Source organism: Eubalaena glacialis, chromosome 6, assembly GCF_028564815.1.
Source record: "Eubalaena glacialis isolate mEubGla1 chromosome 6, mEubGla1.1.hap2.+ XY, whole genome shotgun sequence".
Lineage (NCBI taxonomy): Eukaryota > Metazoa > Chordata > Mammalia > Artiodactyla > Balaenidae > Eubalaena > Eubalaena glacialis.
The window spans coordinates 4,911,121-4,930,407 of record NC_083721.1 but is presented as its reverse complement, the minus strand read 5'-3'; the positions used below and the strand labels follow the sequence as shown (position 1 = coordinate 4,930,407).

General features: G+C 41.9%; 1 protein-coding gene across 1 annotated transcript in view; it reads right to left on the bottom strand.

Annotated features, from left to right (window-relative positions):
• DSCAM (DS cell adhesion molecule) overlaps nt 1-19,287 on the bottom strand; it is a 741,375-nt gene that overhangs the window by 630,582 nt on the left and 91,506 nt on the right. The window lies entirely within an intron of this gene.

Below are 19,287 nucleotides of genomic sequence, written 5' to 3'. Positions count from 1 at the left end.
CAAAATCGGTAGGTGAATGTGTTTCTAGAGACTGTGTTTCATTCCAATCACATGAAGACGCAGCCCTAACCAACCCTTAGGTTCAACAATGCCTTCCACATGTTTGAATCAATGTGTCTGATCTCACCCTACATCAGCCAGCACGGAGCGCAATGACACCCGACAGCTCTCGCTGGTGGAATGTAGGATGTAGAAAGCCCACTTACAGAGCCTTAACTGCAAGTCTCAAACACTTAAGACTTTAGAAAAAAAAAATCTGTTGACTGGGACCCTGGTAAATTGTTGTCCTAATCTCCTGGTAAACTCAGTTACACCCATATTCTGGGATCCAGCATTCTTTTTTTCTTAATTTATTTTATTGAAATATGGTTGAGTTACAACGTTGTGTTAATCTCTGCTGTACAGCAAAGTGATTCAGTTATACACATATATATATTCTTTTTCATATTCTTTTCCATTATGGTTTATCACAGGATATTGAATATAGTTCCCTGTGTTATACAGTAGGACCTTGTTGTTTATCCATTCTATATATAATAGTTTGCATCTGCTAATCCCAAACTCCACATTCTTAACATATCACATTCAAGAAGTTCGCTTACCTTCCTCCTCTTCCATGTGATTCTTTTTCACATTTGTTAAGAGTTCAGAAAGAGATAAATTAGACCCACACAAGGTACATACAAAAATATTCTATCCATAAAATATTAGTTTTTAAATAAAGGACCTAATGACCATCCACTCCTAGCTGCTCACAGCAAATGCGTACGGTCCTCCCCAATGCCCCTCTTTTTCTCATGTTTTGTATTCACTGCATCAGGAAGTCCATTAGCTGCACCCTCAAAATAGCCTCAGAGGCAGCGATTTGCCACCTCTTCTGCCACCTCTCTGGTCCCACCGCCACCGCTCTCTCTCTCCTGGATTGCCACGATGCTGCCCCATGGATCTCTCTGCCTCCACCACTGCCCCCTACCCTTACGCTCTGTCCATCAGCCAGAGTGGTCCAGTTAAACATGTCAGGTCCTCTCTCTCCTTTGCTCAGAACCTTCCAGGGCCCCCGTTCTCTCACATGAAAGACAATCTTTCTCTGTGACCCAGGCTCACTGTTCCCCTCAGATGTGAGCCCCTGCTCCTCTCCCTTCCTCATTCCACTCCAGCCACATAGCCTTCTCGTCGTCACGAGCATCCCCACAGGCTCTGATCTCTGCATCTTTATACATTCCTCTCCCTCTGCCCGGGATGGCTCTTCCCACAAAAACCGCCTCGCTCATTCCCTTGCCTTTTCAAGGCTTTGCTGAGCCACTGCCCCCTCGATGAGGCCCTAACTCAAGTTGTCTCCACCACAGTGAGCACTCCCAATTGCCCTCATCTGCGCCTTCTCTCCGCAGCATTTGTCACCTGCATCATTTACTTATTTATAATCCTTTTTTATTGTCTGTCTCTCCCTCCCTTTAAAACTTTAGTTCCTAAAGAGTAGACAGTGGATTGGTTTTATTCCCTGATATATCTCCAATTCCTCATACAGTTTCTAGCAAGTAGTAGAATCTCAGTAAACATTTCTTAAATACATGACTGTTCTATTAAACTCAATTAAATATAAGTAAATAGGAGATTCCCTGGTGGTACAGTGGTTAGGACTCACTACTTTCCCTGCCATGGCATGGGTTCAATCCCTGGTCGGGGAACTAAGATGATGCAAGCCACGCGGTGTGGCACATATGTGTGTGTGTGTGTGTGTATGTAAATAAATCTCAGTGAAATATAACATCTTAAAATGAACGTTTGACTACAAATGATTCACGATTCCACCTGTACATTTATGGAACACTTTATCCAAACTGCTTTTATTCCAAAGCATTTTCTCCCCCCACTGTCTCATTAAGTCACCAGAGTGTCTGTCGTTACACAACGTAGGAGGGGAAAAGACAGAGGCACAGAGAGTGGAAGGGGGTTAGTTATCCAGGATCTCAGGTTGTGTGTTCTGGGCAGTACAAAGATGAGAGTATGCTCCCTTCACTGCTGGGGTGTCCCTGCGTACAACATTACTGTACTCTCTCCTTGTGCAGCTTGCTCGCCTCCTTTCTAGCAAGAGAGTGTCACCAAATGCACTATTAAACTTCAAATTTAGTTCATATCTATTATTATTGTTTTCATTTTGGGTGTAACTGAATAGCTAACATTTACTGAATATGTATTATGTGCTGGGACTGTGCTAAGTAGTTTAATACAAGACTTCACAAATCCTCAAAACAAATCTTACAGGTAGCTATTATTGCTATGTCCCTATTAGGGATGAGAAACCATACTGAACTTTGAACCCTGTAGTGAGGAAGAGACATGGGGTTTGATCCAGGAGTCATTTACACAGGGGCTGCGGGCTCAGGACCCTCTGAGAAGGAGAGACTTGTCCTGCACTCGCCCCTCTGAAGGGGGGCAAAGGCACCCAAAATTCTGAGTTCAGTTCCTGAAGATTCAAAGTCCCCAAGTTAGCCACCTTTGATCCGGACATCACTGCAGAATAATGGGCTACGATGCTCATAATAAGATGTGCTTAGCTAGGTACACTGTATTTCTTGGGGTTCATTTCAAAGTCTTTGTCATGTTTCGTCTTTGTAATTTTTACCTTTAGATAGAGGCTCAGGAATGATATCCTTAGACTAAAACTGAACACAACACGAAAAAAAGAAAACTCTGCCACTGAAATGTCTTTGATTACAGTTCTTATTTACTCTTTTCTTTCTTTCTTTTTTTTTCCTACAAAATCCTAATAATCTACCATAGAGTACTTTTTCCAAAAATTAAAACTATGATTAAGGATTGAAAAAACCAAACCAAAAAACACGATTTCCAGAGCGGTTTTTTTCTAAAGACTTCCTCTAGGCCCGAATCCGTGCTGAAAATGTAGCATGTTCAAAATACACTGTCGCATTAATGCTAATTTACAACTGCATGAGGTTTTCCCCTTAAGGGACCAAAGCTCAGCTGGAATTCATTAATTTTGACAGTTTGCCTATCACAGTAGAATGGATTCGCTGAGTGACAGAAACTTCTCTAAAAAGAGAAGAATCACATTCTCCTTGCTCTTAAGTATTCATAACAGAATGGAGTTTGAACATTCTCAAGGCAACCAGACGCACCATTAATAACCCCAGAACCTATGAAATGCGGCCCAGGCTTCACAGAGCAGAAACCCCACTGCCACTCGAGTCCCTTTAGTAATAAACCTAATATACACCAGCCAGCTGTGTAATGGGCCCAAGCACACCCTGGGGCTCAGAAGAAGGTCATAAAATAGAGTCCATTATCCCACATTGGGAATTTGACTTGATTCAGATTTGACACTTCATTTGGAGAAATGTCCTAGAGGCATATCCTTTCTAGAAGGTTAGGGTTGGAGTGGGTGGCTAGCTGTTGCCAAATTAATCCTGCAGAACACTTTTAAACGTAAAGGAGTAAGACTTTTAAAATATTCCCTTCACGATGACTTCTGTAAATCAAATTGAGTTGTAACGTCTGAAAGTTATTACTGGAACATTTTAAATTAAACCAACGCGGCATCACTCATTCCCAAGAGGAAGCGTGAAGACATTGCCAGTCATAGCATTTTCTGGTGTTTGATTAAAAAAAATCCAATCTTATTTGTAAAGACAAAGTAGTTCTAACCTTACATGGATCATAAGGAGGAAATAATGACCGCACAGCCTATCGAAGGACACCCCGGGACCACAAGCATGGCATGCTCTTGATCCTATTATGACTGTCTCTACAGACAGAATAACCTGGTGTGAGATGCTAGCAAGAAGGTGCAGGAGAGGAGGTGACTGGAGCCTAGGACCAGACTCAATACCAGCTTCTAAATCAGTGCTACCTTCATTTGCATATTTGGGGATGGCCACAGTATCATATTGACAACATAGTGCATGAAACCCATGCACGATTACTGAAGCCCAACACAGATACCAGGAGGAAAGAGTATAAAGCAAATTCTATTATGGAGCCCCAAGTATGAATCTCTGAAGAGGAGTTTAGGAAAGGGTCAAAGTCAACCTCACAGAAATGCTGAAGTGGCATTAGACTGGCCCTAACCTTGTCTTATTTAACAATTCATTAGTTACTTAAGCAAAGATCATATGATGATGGGAATGAGAATGAGAGTCACATCAGCAAGAGGAGCATGCATTCAGTACCACGCCTGAACCCATCCATGATCTCCTGTGACCCCGGTCAGCCCACGGGGCAGGTGTTATTGTTATACAGACAGAAGTTGAGGCAGGACCTTGACAAGTTACACTCATGGGGGATGCGGGGCAGGAGTGGGGAGAGGGTGTATCAGTCTGCTCAGGCTGCTGTAACAGAATACCACCGACTGGGTGGCTTCAACAAGAATTTTACTTTCTGACAGCTCTGGAGGCTAGAAGCCCAAGATCAAGGTGTTGGCAGGGTTGTTTTCTCCAGACGCCTCTCTCCTTGGCTTGTGGATGACCACCTTCTCACTGTGTCCTCACGAGGTCTTTCCTCTGTGCACATACATCCCCGCTGTCTCTCTTTGTGTCCAAATTTCCTCTGCTTATAAGGACACCAGTCAGATTAGGTTAGAGCCTCAAACTAACGACTCATTTTAACTTAACCACCTCTTTAAAGGCTGCATCTCCAATAGTCACATGCTGAGAAACTAGAGGTTTTAGGGCTTCAACATATGAATTTTGGGAGGACACAATTCAGCCCATAACAGAAGGAAACAAAGATGGTGGAGGCATGAGAAAAAGAAAATTTGAAACAACTGTGGTCAAGGAATTCTGAAGATCCTGAAATGATTGCTATGAGTAAGGAGGTGAAATGTACTCTAGGCCCCCAGACCCTCAAGAAAGAAGTTAAAGGCTGGCAGGTTTTTGCCTCCACAAAAGGTAGAATGTTCTGACAACCAGAACTGCCCAACATTGAGGCTAGTGCTAGAATGTTTCAGAGGGGAATGTTGTATTGGTGCAGCCAAGGGCCGTGAGGGTTATTGAACCATGTCTAGGTTCTTACGCCTTTTTACTAAGAAGCATGAAATAACTAAAGCAATGCATATTTCTCTGCCTTGGAATAGAACACTGATTTTATAACTTGATCCCCTTGGAAGCTCCTTTTCTGGGTAATATGAACAAGGTTCTTGTAATTAATTACATATTAGCTCTAATTCCTGAAATAACTTATACAATTATTGATACAGTTTCAAGTGAACATGCTTTGCAAAGTAAAGCAAAACTTTTCACCCTTTAAGTAGTCCTAATTAGCTACTTATATAACTGGAAGATCATAGCTTGAATCTAAGATAAAGGCATACGAATGATGTATTAAAAACACTTTTTGAGAGGAATCAAACTGAAGAAGGCAATCTATATGACTATTATCACTATTTAATGATACTTTCTGCTAGGACTGGGCTTGGAGCCAGCACCTCGGCTAAGACAACCACTTGCTATTCTTTCTGCTATTTAAAGAGTCCCTACTTTTTGTGCTGGGTAAGATCTGTGAGTTTGGCAGGTCAGATGAATGCATAAAATGATTTGGGGGAAATACACTAACAGCTAAATATTTATATGGGAAAACGTTCACATCCATTTTCTTCCAATATCTGAAAAAAATTCTCTAATACCAATACCACCATACACACACAAGGCCCTTCTATGCCAAGGGCTGTGCCAGACACAGGGAGGAGTAAAGAGGTGCATGGAGGTGCTCAGGAAACACGAAGCCAGGTAGCTGCTGTCTTCACAACCATCCACAGGTCACAACAATTATAAGAAGGGAGGATGGAGAAAATGAGAGAGAGGCAGCATAAATAGGGAACAGGGATGGAGCAGAGGAGGGCAGTGGGTCCCACTTGCTGGGATTAGGAGGGACACTGTGGAGGATGCTGCCTGGAGAGTATTTTGCAGCTTTAACTCCCCGCTCCGGGACTTTTCTTTCATTTGGAGGGTCCTTATATCGAAGAAGTGATTCTCCACTGGGGGAAATTTTGTTCCCCAGGGAACATCCGACAATGCTTAAAGACACTGTTGATTGTCCCAACTGGGGGTTGGGGCGGTGGTATGGTATCTAGTGAGTAGAGACCAGGGGTGCTGCTAAACATCCTACAATGCACAGGACAAGCCCCTGTAATGAAGAACTATCCAGCCCCAAATGTCAGTAGTCCCGCAGTTCAGAAACCCTGCATTGGAGTATAAGACCCACAGACTTTCCGTCCTTCCCTCCTTTACCTCAGACGAGAGGTGAGTTTGGGAGAAGAAAGTAGCACATCTCCTTTCTGTCCTTTCTCCTGATGGCATCTGTCTGCCTGCAGGGAACATGTCCTTTGGGTCTGCTGGCAGCTGTGTGGTAAACTAAGCAGGGTGCAGCTTGGCCTGGTTCTGGGGTTCAAACTGAGACTCTGTCATAAAAAGATGATATTTTCATCTCCATCACTCCTCTTTTCTCTTTCTTTCCTCTCTCCTAATTGGTTCCAAGTGTGGAAAGAAAACCAGATGTCTCATTGGCTTCCTTAAAATCCCAACATCAGTTACCCTCAAATGTAAAATGTATGACAGGCCTTAACTAAATTCTCCAAATGTCAGTGCTTAATAAACAATGCGTAGATTAAGCTCAGTGAGTACTGAATTAGATGTGCACGGACTTGGGGTCATCTGGAGATCCATGTCGCCCTAAGGAATTCTGAAAGTGGCCTAAAGATGAAATCTCGAGGACCTCAGATCCAAGGAAACCCTAATTAGAGGCTCTTGGTTTTAATAGCTTCTGAAGAGGTCAGACCGTAGGGCTACTCTAGAAGAGCCTTTAAAATATCTTTTTAATTTAAAAAAATGTGTAACTCTGTGTGGTGATGGATGTTAACTAGATTTATTGTGGTGGCCATTTCAATATATATATGCATATATCAAATCATTAAGTAGTGCATCTGAAATTAATATAATGTTTATGTCAATTTTACCTCAATAAAAAACTAAACTAAATTTAAATTTAAAAATGATTTTTTTTTAATGATCAATAACCACCTTGGAAAAGGCCTCTTTAACAATGGCCAGAGCCCAGAGTCAAGCCATGAGAACAAAAAGTCTTTCTTTCCTTCCTTCCTTCCAAGGTCTGCATAATATGTAAATCACGGCATTTTCTTTTCACCCTATTTCAGCGTGAGCCTGCTCTGCCTCTTTGAATGTAAACAGAATTGCTTGCGAAATCTGCACACAATGTGTCAGCAGAAGTGTCTCTAAAAATTCAATGAAGCCCTTCATCCCACCTTTGCAATGCAGTTGGCTCCCACTTGATTTTCCAGGACCCTCTTTTCAGTTACTATCTTATTTCCTCAAGAATGCCATACGAAAATGTAGACTACGGAAATGGTTTTTCTGCTTGCTTAATATATGCAATCTCTACCCTCCTTCTGGCTTTGTCAACCCCACTTTGTCGGGTTCCAAATGGTGAGGCATGGTCTCACATATTTATGTAGAAGAAAAATGTGACGTGCTTTTGGAAGAGAGAAGACAAGTAAGAGAATCCGGGGTTTTGAGTCAGTGTCTTCATTTGCATCTATGACACAAAACAGAAACGCTCATCAGTTTGAAATGGGTCAACTATGCACAAATCAATTTTAAAAACTGCTAAGCCATCCAGAGATAAATTGGCAAAGGAATTAATCACTCTCTCCTCCTTCCTTGTCCATATGCCTGTTAATTGTGTGTACAGCACTGAGTTATATGGATTCCTGTGCTTGTTTTTCTCTCCCACTAGACTGAAAAGTTTCAGCGAGGCAAGGACTGTATCCCATCCATCCTCAGGTTTCTAACACCTAGCCCAGTACTGACACAAATGAGATACTACGTAATTGTTTACTGAATTTAATTCAGTTCAAAGGACATATGAGCAGACAAGTCACAAAAGAGGAAATGCAACTAGTTAAGGAACATGTAGAATTTATAGCAACTAAAGAAATGCACAAATAGCCACAGTGTTTAAAATGCATTTGCAGTCATTTGAAATGAAACTGTATGTACATTTTAGAAAGCAACTTGGTTAACAGGTACCAAGATGCTGAAAAATGTTATACTCTTTCACTCAACAGTTCTGCTTTGAGGAACCTACTTTATAATACTATAATACTAATATACATATATGTACTATTGGTGAAGTACCTAACCACAATTATGCTGAGAAACTTCGAATGCCATTGTATCTTTTAATCCTCAAAAAGACAACAACAACAATCTTATGGGGTAGGTAGTAGTCCCATTTTAAGAATGAGAAACAGAGGCTCCTGGGCATTAACTAAAATAAGGAAGTCATGAAGGCCACAGGGCTGCAGAGGGGCAGAACCACGATTCAACCCAGATCCGTGAAACTCCCAAGCCTGGGCTTTTCATCTACAATGTATTCTGAGGTTATGATCTTAAATAGCATAGATGTTTCTACACAAAGTTCTTCTTCTCAGTCTTATTTAAAACCCCACAAAGTTGCAAGTTATCTAAATAAACCATAAGAAGAAAATATCTAATTGTGGAGCATTAGTTTAGTAGATATATAGCTTACAGATGAAAAATTCTATTTAAAAATTATATTATGGAATACTAGAGATTTAAGACAATATTAAGCAAAAAGCACAATTGTGACTGCACTGTGGTTTCAATTAGAAAAACACGTTTAAATGTAGGAAAAAAAAAAAGGTAATAAGGAATATTCTAGCCTTATGAGAGTTAGGACTATAAAAGATATTTTCCCTTATTCTAATGTCTTGTTTTCACTAGCGGAGTTTTTTACTAATGGATTTCTTGAATTCTAACTGTTAGTTATAAAGGCAGGTTTTGATTTCACTTTAAGGCATAAATGATATATAGTATAGGATCCCATGTTTGTTAAATCAACACTTTACTGAGCCATGGGAGAAGTTTGCATTTAAAAGCTCAGCAACCTGCATGTCTTGGGTCAACAACTAATTACAGGGCTGGTGGCATTAAGTCACAGGGAGGAGAGAGCAATGGTGGGTCCTCTTCTGATGACCCTGAAAGTCAGGACTTATCAGGGGGAGAGAGCCTGGGGCAGCCTCTTCCCGACTGTGTGTTTTCTTCCCCTGACATTATTGGATTCACCAACCTCTTGCTGAAGTTTTCTGGGACCATTCTATTTGCTGGGCTATTCTGTTGGATCTCTGTTTAGCCTAACAGCAATGGGATTAGGTGAAAAAACTTACCCAAGCCTCAGTTTATTTATCACTAAAATGGGACTGAAAATAACTAGCTTATATTTACATAAATAAATATGTACGTTTAGTGCTATTTTTTGCCAATAATATTCAATGAAGGATAGCTACTATTATTAGTATTAAAACAGTAGCAATAATAAAGAAAACAATGTTGATGATAATATATCCACCTGATTAAAAATTAATTTGTTTCAATGGGTCCAGTGTTATTGATGGATGTCCTTTACCAGCAAGAGTCTATTTCTAGCTCTTTCTCCCTCCCTCCCTGTGTTTGAAGAGCTTGGGAATCTTTTTACCCATCTTTTCATATCTTTAGCCACCCAAATACACGCACACCCTGATTCCTCTGACAAGAGCTCAGACAGTGGTGGTTAAGAACATTCCAGAACTCGACTAGCCTCCCTAGGTTTGCATCTTGGCCCTACCACATTCCAACCACATGACTGTGGGAGAGGTAATGACCTTCTGGGCGCCTTTCTTTCCACATCTTTAAGATTAAGATAATAATAGAACTGACTTCACGGGGTTATTATGATCATTAAGTGGGCCAGCACAGAGGAGCATTCAGAACACTGTGGGCATATAGCATGTGGCCAGTCAACACAGTCCTGTATCTTCATCAGGATGCTGATTGTTAAAGATACATGCACCCCTATGTTCATAGCAGTGCTATTTACAATAGCCAAGGCATGGAAGCAACCTAAATGTCCATCGACAGATGAATGGATAAAGAAGTTGTGGTACATATATACAATGGAATATTACTCAGCCATAAAAAAGAATGAAATAATGTCATTGGCAGCAGCATGGACATGGATGGACCTAGAGATTATCATATTTAGTGAAGTAATTCAGAGAAAGATAAATATCATATGATATCACTTATATGTGGAATCTTAAAAAAATGATACAAATGAACTTATTTACAAAACAGAAATAGACTCACAGACATAGAAAAAAAACTTACAATTACCAAAGGGGATAGCAGGGTTGGTGGAGATAAATTAGGAGTTTGGAATTAACAGATACACACTACTATTTCTAAAACGTCAATAGATAATCAACAAGGACCTACTACATAGCACAGGGATCTATATTCAACATCTTGTAATAACCTACATGTTTAGGTATCGGCAGGGTTGATTTTTTCTGGAGGTCCCTCTCCTGGGTTTGTAGGTGGCCTCCTTCTCCCTATGTCCTCATGGGGTCTTCCTTCTCTGTGTGCCTGAGTCCTAATCTCTTCTTTTTATAAGGACACAAATTATATTGGATGAGGGCCCAGTCTAATGACAACATTTTAGCTTAATTATTTCTTTAAAGACTCCATCTCCAAATCCAGTCACACTCTGAGATACTGGGGGTTAGAACTTCTATGTAAGAATTTGGGTGAGGAGGGACACAATTCAGTCTGAAATAAGGAGGACAAAGTGTAGTTTTTATTTCCCACAGTCACTGTGTCACTTCAGATTTGTAGGTTACCGTTTTTTCCAGCAGAGCAAATCTCCTAAATCTGGCAGGCAGTTTAGTCTTGGTTGTTTTTTTCACTTTAGTCTACAGTTTTCAGACATGATTTTCAACAGGCCCGTTGTCACAGGTGGAATCTCTCCTCAGGAAAGAGATGCGGGTGAGCCTTCTTCCTGACAACATTTCAACCAAGAGCCACAGCAAACCTTTATAAGCAAACTTTTACTAGTCTCTATCCCGAGAACTGTGGGAACAATGGGATGTGAGCAGAGGAAAGCCCTGTAGCCAACAACCTTTTAAAGCGACTGCTTGAAAGGCCTAAAATTATGCCCCGTAAAGTCCTTGTAAGGAGGGAAAAACAGATTCAGAAGAAGGTCTTCTTCCAGATTTGAGATGTGAAGTTTCAAATATTCACAGTTAGCTTTGAGCCAGGCCAGCTCAAGTACGACATGGCTCTCTGCAGCCTCCTTGCAAAGCTAAAGTGAGCAGAGGGGGTGGATGATTTGGTCAGAAACCTAAAACCCTCTGTTTAGTCCCCATCAAACTAAGGGCAGTCCAGGTAAGGAGGTCAGGAAACTGTCCACAGCATCTGCTGTCCACAGGCATCCCCTAACCACACATAGTCCCATATACGAGAGTCACTACAAGCTCCTCTGTAAATTTAAGACTTCCATGGAGCATCAAGCCTTATTTACAGCTGAGTGCAAACTACTTTAATCATAGAATCTTCTGCATTAGCCGAGTGTTGCTGTGTGTTTCAAGAACAGACAAGATCAGTTTGGATAAAGTAGATGAAAGGGAGGTTTGGGATACATCTGGATGGAGTCCGGGTTTTTGACCCAAGCAAGGGAGGCTGGGGACCATAGACTTCTGGGTGGTAGGGACACTGGGAATGAGAGGAGGGCTCAGAAAACCAGGAAGGGCAGCCAGCAAGGAGGGAGTCCTTTGAAATTTTGCCCAGAGGCTTTGAGATAGGTGGTATGGTCCTGAAAAATGTCTCTTGTAATTTACAAAGTCCTAATCAAAATATCAGAAGTTGAGAATGATGCTAAACTCAGCAAATTTCAAATTGCTGTCATTTCCCAAGTCTCAGTTAGTCAGCGTGCAGTGGCTCTATTCAAGTCGATTTCAAGATATTTTAGCTAAGCAGCCACGTGTGCTGTGCAAGGAGGACAGAGGCTGTTCCCCTTATACAGAATAAGTGGGGGACTAGGATAATCTCCCAGGGCCCTCTCACGGCAGTCACCAAGGTCAGGACAGGAGCCGTGATCAGAAATGGAGAAAAAAGCTGAGCACAAAATAGTGAAAATGTCTCTAGTCTCTGGAGGGTGTGACTTTGTGACATACTGAAAAGATGAAGCATGACTCAAGCAAAATTCACCTCCCTGGTTTTCAAGTTTGTCAGCTAAAAAACTGAAGGTTAAACATGCCTACCTTGGCAGGCTGTTGGATAGAAGGAATAAAATTAGATATCTAAAATGTGTAGAGTGGGTGCTCAATATCTTTTGTGTGTGCACAAACACACATACGCACACACACGTACACACACACACGTACACACACACTCTTCTAGAATGGTGCCCCAACTGTTCACCCCAGTGCACGCTGAACGGACTTACCTACTGTACTCCAGAGCAGTGGTTCTCCAAGCACGGTCCCTATAGCAGCAGCATGAGCCTGAGGTGGGAGCTTGTTAGAAATGGATATCTCAGCCCCCAGCGGAATCAGAAAACCTGCATTTTAACAAGCCCTCCAGGTGATTCTAATGGACACTGAAGTTTGAGAACCACTACTCTAGACCAACGGTTAGCTACCCGGCTGCACAGTCAAGTCACCTGGGATGTTTCTAAAAACAGTAGTAATACCGCAGACCCACCCACACCAAATACATCAGAACTTTGTAAACAGAGTCCAGGACTAGAACTTTCTTTTTAAAGATCTTTCTCAGATGATTCTAATGTGCAGCCAATACTGAGAAACTACCCTTCTGGGTACCACAGCTGCGGAGTTACTTGGTGGTTCTCAGATTGAACACCCATCTTTTCATTCCTTTGTTTCCCCAAATACAAGTGCCTCTTCGATGCCAAGCACTGTGGTGGGTAGTGGGGATACAAGACAGACATGGGCCACACATTTCTGGAGTGTATAGTCTGGTGGGTATCACAGAGTCCACCACTTACAGCCACACTAGTTGTGCACTGCATAACTCCAGTGGGTGTCCTTCACATCTTTATATACAACCAGTAAAGCCACACACAGCATCTGAGGTTGAAGCCCAAGGTAATCTTGGCCCCTAAAGATGTAGAGTATATAATTTCCAAGCAGCTTTAGCCTCTACTCTTGGCACTGCCAATGGCTTCCCAGGGAGTCCCAGCAGGATCCAGGCCAGTGAATTGATTTTCTTATCACTCTGTTATGTATAATCACTACATTTTTTTAATTGATGAGGGACGTGACGTGGAATATGATTTTGCTGAGCGTGGTGGTTTTATTTTTTAATGAACTTGTACCATTATATAGTGTTTTCACTTTGAACTTACTTTATTCTTAGTGCGGTAGGCTGAATAATGGCCCCCAAAGATATGCAGGTCTTAACCCCTGGAACCAGTCAACGTTTTCTTATATGGCGACAAGAACTTTGCAGATGTGATTACATTAAAGACCTTGAGATGGTAAGATTATCCTGGATTATCTGGATGGCCATAAATGCAATCACAAGTGTTTTTACGAGAGAGCGACAAAGGGAGATTTGATACAGAAGAGGAAAACAATGAGACCAGTGAAAAAGGATGCTACCTTGTGGGCTTCAAAGGTGCAGGAAGGCGCTAGGAGCCCAGGAATGCAGCTCTAGAGAAAGTAAAGGCAAGGGGATGGACACTCTCTTACAGCCTCTGGAGGGAACACCCCTCGACACACTGATCTTGGCCTAGTGAACCTGATTTCAGACCTCTGACCTCCAAGCTATAGGAGAATAAAGGTGTGTTGTTTTAAGTCACCGAGGTTATAATTATTTGATGCAGCAGCAATATAAAACTGATATACTTATGCCCAAATAAAGAAAATCCAGAACAAGAGTAGACGGTTTGGGAGAGAAGTTAAGGGCACCTGAAATTTAACGGGCCAGGCTCTGCGCTGGTTACTTTACGCGGATTAGGTCTCAACCTCCCAACAATCATGTGAGAAAGGGGATCTCATCATCACAATCCCCATCATCGTCATCAGTACCTTCATCACCAAAATCATTGTGCATCATCACCATCACCATCATTTCAGTTTTAAAGACGAAAGTAAATTACAGGAAAGGTTAAGTAATGTCCTCCAAATCACCCGCCTGGTAAGTAGCAGAGTTTGAACCCATGTCTGCTTGACTCCTAAGTACAATTTCCAAAAGGCACCTTCCACTAAACAGATTAACTGAACAGCACTGCAGAAGGCTTCTGTATTGAGTTTAACATTCTGCTCTGATTGGACCATAACAGGTTACTGATTAATGACCTTTATGGCCTGAAAGCAGAGTGTCTGAAGCAACCACTTTTGAAGAGCTTTTTTTTATAGTAACCTGCGAAGAGCAGCCCACCCCCCAAGTGAGTGTGGTGGGTGGTCCCACAGACACTGTTCTTACAGCCATAACACAGTTCAATGCCATTAATAACTCCCCATTCAATACAGTCTTGCCCCAAAGAAATTGTTTCTGCGTCATCAACTCCTGGCAGCAACTTTGCTATATCTGAGCTGCCATTCCTCACAAATAATGGCCTTTTATCCCACTTGAAACTTGTCACCTGGAACAAATAAGGCCTTTACAAGTCCCAGAAAATGAGAGAATTCTCTCCACAAAGTATATTATTTTTTACTTATTCCCTACCCTGACATAATAAGAGGGGTTAACCTACCGGAGAGGTTGAATTCACATCACCCCAAAAAAGGCAGTGAGGATTTGCTCATATTGGAAGGGAAAAATCTGGTTTGTATAAAAAAGTAAAATCTGACATGCAGAAAAATTATTCTAAAACTAACAAATAAATTTTATTCTTTATAAAGTAAATTTTATCAAATTTTATTTATAATCTATAATTACATCAGTAAAATGATTTCATGCCACAGAGACTTACTCAGATATCACGTTTCTATGTGGTAAGAAAGTCTCAGGATCTCTCACAAGTCCTGGGTCTGAGGAATTTTCCCTAAATCTCTCAAAATTTGTCTTTGTGGTATAAAGAGGTCAACATTCCCTATATTGATCAACAGTTTAAAAGAAAGTGCAATAAAAAATAACAATAATTATGACACCTTATACTCAGCGATTCCCATATACCAGAGAATGTTTGAGGGCCTCACAGCCAGTAACTCTTTACTCCTCGCATTATGAGGAAGTATCTTTGTCATCCCTGTTTTGCAGATGAGGAAACTGAGACACAAAGCTGGTACGAGGTGGAGCCAGAATTCTTTGCTGAGCATATTAGGGCCAGAGTCTTCTTAAGCACAATGTTTTAATGTCTCATCAAAATTCTAAAAGGCTTTTCAGACAAACTCGAATATCTTACTTCATAATTTACACAAAAGTCTAAAGAGCCAAGAACAGCAAGGACTCACCCTACCTGATAACAAGACTAGTTATAAACCATGGTAATTGAACCAGTGGGCTGTTGGTGTGGGGATGGACCAGTGGGTCTCTGGAGCCAACGAGAGGCCAGAAGAGACCTACACTACGCAGGAGGGAAGAAAGGAAAAGAAGAAACACTCAGTAAATAACGCTGGGACTATTTGTTACCATACGGAGGTAAACGAAATTTAATCCCTATCTCTCACTGTACAAAAATCAATTCAAGGTAAATTAAGGACTTAATGAAATGAAAGTCAATACAAACTATTCTGGAAAAAAAATAGGAAATGTGTAGTAGGAACATATTTTTTAAGACAAAAACACCAATCAAAAATTGTAAAATTAATCTGAATACCTATTCATCAAGAAAAACAGCAAAAAGGTGAAATATAAAGCACAAATGGGAAGATATTTACAGCATGTGCAACCATATTACTAACAAAGAATTAGTATAAAGAATATATAATAAACTACAAAGAGAGAGAGAGGAAGAAGATAAACAATCCAATAACAAATGGGCTAAAGGCATTAATAGGCATTTCACAGAATTAAATTTTTCCTTTTCTTTTTCAAATCACTGAATTCCATTTCTCTACTAGATCATTCCTAACAGCATATCGCTGAGAGGTTATCGCACCCATCTTACCCTCTCATCTCAAATCCTTCCCTGGCTCCACTTTCCCCCTCAGCCTTCTATTCTCACATCCTAAGCAGGTGTTTTTCCCCACCGCTCCACCAAAACCGCTCTTACAGACGTCACCACGGCCCACATGTCACCCCAGCATGACATGAATATTTGACGCTACTGATCATGCCCAGTTTCCCTCTGATCAGAAGCCTCCTTAGGCCCCTACTCAGATTCCTTTGAGGATTCCCTCTCGTTTCCTGAATTCTGAAGTGTCTCTGCACTCAGTCTGGGACCTTTTCCCTATTTATACTCACTCCCTTGATGATCACCCATTCTGAAGGTTTTTACTGGTATCTCTAGGCTGGCATCTCCTAATGTCTAGTTCTAGCCCCGACCTCTTATCTGAACTCCTAACGTCTATGCCAACTGCACCCTCCCATCTGCACTAGGATGCTGAGTTTGCTTCGCAGAGCGGACAGGCTCCTAAGTGAGCCCTGGTCCTTCCCTTCCTGCCCTCCAACCTCTCCTCTCTCCGGCTTCCCCATCACCACAAGCAGCACCTGAAAGCAATCGTCCTTTCTCTTTCACCGCAGATCCCATTCATCAGAAAAACCTAACGCTCAACCGAAACACGACCCCCTTTCACCGCATCCGTATCATCTCTCCTTAGCAGGACTGCAATGCCTGTTTGGCCTGCGAGCTCCATGCAACGGACAGAGAAATCTGGTCAGAACTCTGGTCATAGAATGTCACTCTGCTCCAACACCTCCCACTCTCTCTCTGTCCTCATCTCCTCCGCCTGCACCCCCTCGCTCACCCTGCTTTCTCCCCACGGAGGCCTCCTTATAGTACTTGAAACACACCTGACACAACATTGCTGCGGGGCTTTGGAACTTCCTGTTTGCTCTGCCTGGGAAGTTCTTCCCCTGACATCTCCCTGACCCTCTCCCTCACCATCCCCAGGTTTTCACACAAATGTCCCCTCCTCAGCCCAGCATCTGAAACTCCGCATCTCCCCTAAAATTACGCTTCACTGCTTCAGTGTTCCCCTGACACCAATTACCATCTAAGCAGCTACACCGTCTATTTATCTTGTTCATGCACAAGAATGAAGCTACCTTAGGACACTGGGTTGCCTGTTTTGTTCGCTCTCTAGCTCCAGACCTAGAATCAGTGGGCACAGCAATTGCACAGATAATTATTTGTTGAATGGAAGAACGAACTACACACACCATCATGGATAAATCTCAAAGCAATAATGTTGAGAAAAAAGCCAGTCCCAGAAGAACACCTCCTTTGTGATTCTAATTACAGAAAGTGCAAGAGCATGCACATCTCAGCAAGATAGTACTGAGGGCTACAAACATATGTTGACACAACTACAGAGAAAAGCAAGGATTAACTAACATCAAATTCAGGAGTGAGGTTCCCTCTGGGGGAGGGGGTGTGATTGGAGAGGAGCACACAGGGGAATTTTCAAGGACACCCTTCGGTTTCTTAACTTTGGCAAGGGTTCTACACACACACATTTTGTTAGTGTAAAAAATTTGTAAAAAGACAAGAAAAATCATTTAGAGCACACCAGACCACATCACCTCCTTGGAATCCAATATTCATAACACGGGATTTCAAATATGGTCCCACCACTGATACGGTGCTCTGTGCTGCTTCCTTGGCCATACTACAAACTCACTGTGCAGCAAAATCAGTTCACTTATTCTTGCTCCACAGCCCAACTGGATGGCAAAACTCACCCCAAGAGACTGAGCTCTAACAGCCAAGGCAAGAAGCAGGTGACCGTTATCTCTGATTTTGTATCCGCTGACAGCACTTTGTACAGGGCAATGATGAAAAAAGAAATCTTCTGATGCATCACAGAAACCACAGAATTTGACTTAGTAGCATGGGGGTTTGTATCAAGAGAGGAGAATGAACTCCCAAAGACTCTGTTAAGAGCGGGTGCTTCCTTTCTGCTGCGCCCCTCCTTTTCTCAGGAGCCAGTTCAGCTCTCCCTCCTGCCTGAGAGCAGCTGCCCTCACCGCCCACGTACACGTGGGTCCTCACGGGCTCCCACAGCTGAAAACTGCATCATGAGGCAGAGACTCCACTAAATGTTCTTGCTCAGGAAAATTACCTTTGGCTCCACTGACATCTGACACTTTGGCATGAACACCGAGAAGATTTGAGACAATATGTGAGAAAACGTGCAGTTATCTTTAAAACACTGTTATAACACTGGATAAGAATGCAAATGTTCAACTGTAGCCCTGTGAATAAAGCTCAAGGAAATAAACAAATTAGATGATAGACAGATGGATAGATAGCTAGACAGACAGACAGGTAGAAAGGTAGTAGATAGATAGATAGATAAGCAAATAAGTAAATGGAGGAGGCAAGGAAGGAGTTTGTTGTGCTTACTAGTTATCCCCAGCAAATATTATATACTAGACACTCAATAAACATCTGTTGAATGAACGAATGAGGTAATGGATGTCAAACAACGGGATAAACTATGGTCCAAAGTATCTAACACCTCAGGTACGCCACACCCAGGTAGACACAATCAGCCCTTCGGCCTCCACTATGTGCGAAGCTCAGGTAAACGTGTATTTTGCTTCCTTCTCCTGAACACCAGGCCTTTGGGAAGCCAGCCTGTCTATGTTCCTGCTACATGGCAGGTGCCTGATGAACAAACTGTTTTACTTAATCACATATATTTGGGGAGAGTACCTACAAGAATCCATCCAATTTCATGTATCAGGAGGTTTCCCTTGACCTCTCAGATACCAGAAAATGACCTTCTCCAGGGAAAATCTGGTTGTACCAGGTGAGTCCAGTGTGGTGACACTAAGACCCCTATCTCTGGGCGACAAAGAGCCTTGGCTGGGTCAAAACCTTCCATAGCTTATCTACAGTCCTTTCTCCTCCAGAACTGTGCCATCCCATATGGCAGCCAACAGCTGCATGTGACTATTAAATTCAAATCCATGAAAGTTAAATAAAATTAGTAATTCCACTCCTTAGTCACTCTAACCACATTTCAAGTGCTTGGGAGTCACATCTGCCTAGTGGCTATGAGCCACTAAATGGCCTCATGTTCTAGAACATTTCCGTCATCACAGAAAGTTGCTTTTAGACAGGGCTGGGCTGGCATGTGATCTGATGTTACAGTATCACCTTTGATTGTACCTCAAACGATACTGAATATAAACCAGCTAGAAATCCTGAAAACTACAGAAAGAGCTAAAATGATTTAATAAGGATTATGGAACTTAAAAAGACATGAATCATAGTTTAGGAAGCAAAAATATAAATGAAGTAACATTTCATGGGGGAAGGGAATGAGTGAATCCTCTACTTAAA